Source organism: Passer domesticus, chromosome 2 (assembly GCF_036417665.1).
Source record: "Passer domesticus isolate bPasDom1 chromosome 2, bPasDom1.hap1, whole genome shotgun sequence".
NCBI classification, from domain to species: Eukaryota; Metazoa; Chordata; class Aves; order Passeriformes; family Passeridae; genus Passer; species Passer domesticus.
The window spans coordinates 30,478,665-30,485,247 of NC_087475.1; the positions used below are offsets into that span (position 1 = coordinate 30,478,665).

The following is a 6,583-nucleotide window of genomic DNA, read 5'->3' on the forward strand; positions in this document are numbered from 1 at the left end:
TTGAATGAAGTTGGGCTGATACACAGAAGCGATTGATCCTCAGTTTTGGACAAGTAACTAATTTTGATGAACAATTTTAGAAAACTCAGTTTGGTCCTGAAGGGTTGTAACTTCCTTTAAAAAAAGAACACAATAGATTCTCCTAAACATGAGACAGTTCTAAACATCATCTTGGGGTCAAGGAAGGAAAGCACTCATCTTTCCTCTTTAAGAGCAGCTTCTTATGGAATTTAAGTATTTTTAAGTATTACCACACAGTGCCATAATTTACACAGCATTGATGCTGTAATAAAAAATATTTAACAAACAGTTGTCTTAACCATGGTAGATCCAAGCAGCATTCTGCCAGGATTGCAGTTTCTTGGTAAAAATGAAAATCTGTCTTAATTTCAAAGAACATAAGCAAAGCTGTTTACTTACTATGCAAGTCTTGACAGGTGGAAAGTGAATGGAGAGGGAGTCTTCCAAAGCCCAGAGAGTTGCAGTTTGAACTTACAACTCTTCTGAATCTCATTCATAATTGAAACAGAGAGTTGACTCTCTCCACAAGTGAGTCAATACACAGATATTCCAGTTTGAAAAACCTTCTGAGAAAGGAAAAGAAAACTGTTGATTGCGGGAAGGAAAGCGGAAAAAGTAGATGTGAGAAATTCATTTCTGCTAGCATTAATGGAAAGTTAATAGCAAGTCCTTAATAGCATTTTTTTTCTAAATTAGGCATTTGAAAGCTAATTGATACATCAATGTTTTAGGCATAATCTTTTGCTCCTACCACTTACAACAGCACTGAAGGAGCCCATCCTCCTCCAAAGCCACCCAGGTAGGAGGAAAAGGGCTGAGGACAGTGCAGAGACGGTGACAGAGGTTGTATGTTGAAATAAGCCGTTTTCAGGGATGAACTGCTTATGACAGCTGGGTAATAAGGAAAAAGTACAGCGTGAGCTCTGGACAGAGGTGAACGAGACTGGGGAGCGCTCTGGGGAGCGCCGGGCAGTGCCACGGACAGGGAAGCGCGGCTGGGAAGGAGAGGGAGAGGGAGAGGGAGAGGGAGAGGGAGAGGGAGAGGGAGAGGGAGAGGGAGAGGGAGAGGGAGAGGGAGAGGGAGAGGGAGAGGGAGAGGGAGAGGGAGAGGGAGAGGGAGAGGGAGAGGGAGAGCGTTTGGGGACGGGCAGGGAAGGGACGGGCAGGGCTGGGGACGGGCAGGGTGCCCCGGAGATGTCTCCGGCCGGCGAGAGCGGCTCCCCGCACAGCCGCAGGATGCCGTGAGCGGGGCAGGCGCTCGGCTCCTCCGAGCGAGGGGAAGGAGGTGTCCGCGCCCAGCCCCGGCCCCCCCCGCCCCGCTGCCCTACCTGGCGGCAGCGCTGCCCGCAGCGGAGCCGAGCCGAGCCGAGCCGAGCCGAGCCGAGCCGAGCGGAGCCGAGCCGAGCCGAGCCGAGCCGAGCCGAGCAGCCCGGCTGGGCCAGGGGGCTGCGCGGCCCCGGACACCAGAGGTGCGCCCCGCCAGCACAGCGAGGGATGCTCGACTATTTTAGGAGGCGGAGAGGGGTGGGGTGTGCGCGCCTCTTCCCTCTCACAGCCTTTCAGGGGAAGAAAAGGCGTAAGGAGGTGATGCCTTCCGTTGTCTTGGGCCGAAACGCCTCTTCCTCCGCTTTTCCGCTGAACGCGCATTGTAGGAGTCCTTTCCAAGGAGTGTGCTGGGCACGAGTGTATTGGGCTGAGTATACCAAGTTTTACCTCTGCTACTGCTTCCTCCCCACCTCGCTGCCTGGTTTGGGAATGAGGAGGTGCAAAGAGCTAACACTGGTATTCTGCAAAGACCTCAAAAGACACACACACCAAAAAAAAAAATATAAAAAGTAAAAAAAAGTTTTAAAATCCCGCCAAAAAGAATTACAAACCATGGTGTGCAGGAAAAGAGATAGGGCAAAAGATAAGATTCTACATAAGTTCTTATGTAGTTCTTCTTCATAAGTTTTTATGAGAAATGTCCCCATTTCAGTACTATTTTTTCTGCACTACCATACCTTTCAAGGGGAGAATAGTGGAAACTTTCAAGACATTAAACATTTTGTATCTCCATTCCTGCAAAGTGAGTGTACGTATTCACTTCTAAATAAGCCATCATGCCATTAGTTCAGTTTGCTTGTTAGCCAAATGTTGTATATTGGAACTGTGGAACAGTTGGAGTGGAACATCAGGAGTTTCTGATAGGTTTCTTGTCTGAGTCCTGTTCCTAAGTAAATGAATGCTTGCCATTGTTAATTCCATGAATGTTTTATCTGATAAGTACTGTGCAGCGATTCACTATGCCTCTAAATAAAGTTACTTTGATAACAGCAGGGAAAAAATCGTTCCCTCAGGAATCCTTTTATTTGCCTATCACCCTTTTCATCTTCAGAAATTTGCTTGGTGACAGCTACATTTTGGGTTTTTTACCCCAGACAACTGCTAATGCAAAAGTTCCCAATTTAACAGGAGGGGACAGTTTGGAGGTAAAACAAGCAGGTTACACTTAAAAGGAGGGAGGTATTACACAGAGCTGGCTTGCTTGCATATTTTCATTGTAGAGGTGAAGTGAAGAAACCCTAGAGAGTTTTGCTATCTCACCTCATTTGTTTTCCTCATCACAGAATAAAGCAATATGTCTATAACAATTAGACCTTTCACAATGTAAATCAGCACAATTCCAGGAAAGTAAGCTAAAGATCTAACTAACTATAGCTGCTTTTAAAATGTGTAGAAGATACTTTGCAGTGCTTTTGGTATTATGACTTAGTACCTGATTTTTAAACCTAAAAGAAAGCAGATATCATAAAGATGATAATGATTTTATATTACAGTCTGGAAACTGTTTAGCAGCCAGCAAATAAAATGGTAAAGTAAAATGTCATCAGCTTTTTACCTACACAGACTCTCTTCATAGCTACAGTTTGGAAACTTCTTTTTTTGACTGTCTTCTACAGCAATATTTTCCATGAGCTTTTCTCACATTTATTTGTTTTCATATTCTTTTGAAATACTCTCAACTTTTGCACTTTAATCCACATTGCAGAAAATGCTGTGTTCAATTGGTCCTTTCAACTAATGTCATAGCTAGCTCTGGGATACATGAATATATGTGAAAGGAGAATAAACTTTACACTTTTTAGTTCTCTGACTAATACAATTTTAATTGAGAAGTCATAGTGTAATAATAGATATGTAACTTGACTAAAAATAGCTACGTCTTAGATTTTAATTTTGAAAATGTCATGATGAACATGAAAGTTTGCATTAAGATTGGAAAACAGATTTTTGAATGAAGCTCTGACAACCTGACCAATTGAGAATCAGTTACAGAAGACCAGTTATTTCACACAGTTTTTCACATCTTCCTTTCCATCCAACATAAATTATATAGAGGTGCTAACTGAAAAAACTGAAACTATTTCCATGACAAATTGCAACATACCCAACTCCTGTAACCACACTTTAAACCTGTTTGCTCTTAGGTGGCAATAGTCCTTCTTAAACTTTATCTATTATCTCTATATACAAGCTATATTAATTCTTAGCACACGTTAAGTCAAGTCCAATAGTTTTTCAGCGTTATCTTCCCCTAATATCAAAAAAAGCAGGTTACAAACTGATGATGTATCTGTTAGAGCCTCATATGTTTCTCAGAAATTTTAAAATACAGAAGTTGGACACTTTCAAACGTTCCTCCACATCACAGCATCACAGAATAATTCAGGTTTGAAGGGACATCTGGGAGTCCTCAGGTCCAGCCCCTCTTCAGGGTGCACGTGAATGAGACCTGGATGGGGATTCCACAGCTTCTCTGAGCACATGTTCCAGCTTTGGGACATGCATATGGTGAAATTTTTTTCCTAATATCTAATATAAATTTCCTATGTTCTAATTAGTCACAGTTACGTTTTTGTCCCATCTCTGGGCTGGTTTAGAAGAGTCTGGTTCCATCCATTCTCTCTGTCTTTTCACTAGATTATTGTAGGTAGAAACAGGGCCTCTTGGCCTCTCCCTGTATGATCTGTGCTCTTGGTGATCTTCTCCTGGACTTCAATATGTCAGTACCTCACTTGTGCTGAGGAGCCCAAAACCTGACATAGTGCGCAGAGATGATCTCACAAATGCTGCATTCAGTGGAATAACCACTTTCCACAACTGTATTCTCATTAGTAAGGTGCAGAGTGCTGTTAGTCACCTTAGCCACAAGGACACACTGCTGCATTGTGCTCACTTTAGTGTCAACCAGGACACCCAGCCTATTTCTGCAAAGCTGTTTTGCATTAGGTTGAGCTCCAGGCTGCGTTGCTGAATGGGTTTGTTCCATCTCAAATACAGCACTTTGAACTTTGTGGGTTTCCTTTTCTTCAGCCTGTTGCTGTCTAAAACAGCAGCCCTGTGCTCCAGTGGGTCAACTATCCCTCCCCAGTTTGATTTTCTGTCTGAAAATTCATTGGTTGTGCATTCTGTCCCATTGTCAAGGCCATCAATACGGATGCTAAACATTCCCAGTGCTGATATCACTCCCTGAGGGATGCCTCTAGTGATTAGCTCTGAGCTGAGGTTTGTGTGCTGGTCACATCCTGTTAGTCCCTCAGGTCCCACTGTTTTTGTGATCACTTTTGTGGATCTGTATGTCTAGCAGAGACTGTGTCAAGGACCTTGCTCACTACAAGATGTACAGTATCCAGCTGAAACACAACTAGATATGCATGATTTGTGTCTAAAACAACAGCTGTAGTTTTTCAACCCTTTAAAAAGCAAGGAACACACAGTTGTACATTCAATTTAATATAATATCAATTTTACACATCATCTTCCAAACAGGCTTTGTCCAATGCTCTAAGATATTAATGTTGCATAACAAATAATGGCTTGCTGCAAAAACTCTAGAAAACTCCTAAAACCTTCTTTTAAGGGGTAAGTTTCATGCTTCACAACCATGTGAGCTGTAGGAACATCAAATCTCAACCATACAGGACCTCTAGCTGGTCAGAATCTCTGAGTGCCTGTTCACCCACAAGAGGGCAGGATGACTCTGCTCTATTAAGAAGTGAATGCAAATGTGCTCTCCAGAGTCCCTTGAGGGGCCAAAAAAGGGTAGAAACTGAAGAACATTAAAACTCTTTGTGGGCAATATAATTCAGGAACAAAATTGCCTTGGTGCTGTTTAGTTTAAGCTTAAAGCATCCAAACTGAATCTTCTATAAGCTTTCTAAGTTTATTCCCATGTTATTATTTCTATGTTGAAAGAATACTTTTTTTTTGGGGGGGGGGTGGTGGTGGGGAGGGACAGGGCAACCTGTCATTCTGTTATTCCATGAAGGCAGACAAAAAGGCAATTTTAATTAAAAAAAAAAAAAAAAAAACAAAAAAAACAAAACACAAAAAAAACCACCAAAGCTTTTGAAAATCTATGTTGTTTGTAAGTTGCATATCATAGAATGATTGAGAATGGAAGACACCTCTGGAAGTTATTTAGTTAAACCCCCTGCTTAAGATTGGCCAGAATCAAGCCCTGGCAGTTTTTTAGTATCTCCAATGCTGGAGACTCAAAACTTCCCTGGACAACCTGTGCCAGTGCTGGGTCACCCTTTCTGATGTTCAGGGGGAACCTCCTGTTTTTAGGTTTCCACCCATTGCCTCTGGTCCTGTCACTGGGCATCACTGGGATGAGCCTGACCCCCTCTTCTTTGTACCCTCCCTTCAGGTCAGGGACTTCACCAGGCTAAAGAGTCCCAGTTCCCTTTGCTTCTCTTCGTAGGAAAGATGCTCCAATCCCTCCACCAACCTCATGGCTCTTTGCTGTACCCACTCCACAATGTCCCTGTCTCTCCAGAGCCCAGAACTGAATGCAGGATTCCTGATGTGCCCTCAGTGGTGCTGATATTTTATGATGCTGTAAAAGTACTCCACAGTTCTTTTTGTCCTTTCTCTCTAACATTACAAATATGATAACATCTGTAGAATATATCTATTTTAATGTATATCTCATATGTATTTACTAAACTCTTAGGAGTTTCTTTACTAAACACTAAAGAATAACAAAAAAACACCCTGTGACAACTGCAGTATTTTTTAGTCATTATTACGGTCACATACTCACCCCCGATACTGTAAATGTTCTTTGCCACTCTCTGAATCTCTGAATTTGCTCCTTTTCTTTTTGTCAAGGCCATTTTTTTCACTGCTGGCAAATCACAATAAGAATTCTATTCTTTTTTTTCTTTTTTTTTTTTTTTCTGGGCTGACCATGAAACTTGAAAAAAGTAGCATCACCACAAAAGCCATGTAGTGAGCTTGTTTTTCACCACCATGACTACATGCCTGGCTGACAGAAGTTGATGACACACCAGTATATTTCAGAGCAATTTGGTTCATTACTGATCCTGTGCACTTCCTCATTGTACCTTCTCCTCATCTCTTTCCAGCTTCAAAAGTCATCCTAGACTTTTCCTTTCCAAGACACTTGCTTATCATCCTTTCTTGTTCATTACAAGTCCAGAACTCAAACTGCATTAAAAACTTATCCTGTGATAATCTTGGAAGTGAATATTCTGTCTTGCTCTGTATCTTA

The 6,583-nt window shown here is 42.2% G+C and overlaps 1 protein-coding gene across 1 annotated transcript in view; it reads right to left on the reverse strand.

Moving 5' to 3' along the window:
• LOC135293626 (interleukin-18 receptor 1-like) overlaps nt 1-755 on the reverse strand; it is a 46,041-nt gene extending 45,286 nt beyond the window's left edge. The window contains exon 1 of the mRNA XM_064408031.1: nt 421-755. The gene's annotated coding sequence lies outside the window, so the exon portion shown is untranslated. The remainder of the gene's footprint in view (nt 1-420) is intronic.
• Nucleotides 756-6,583: the final 5,828 nt, after the last annotated feature.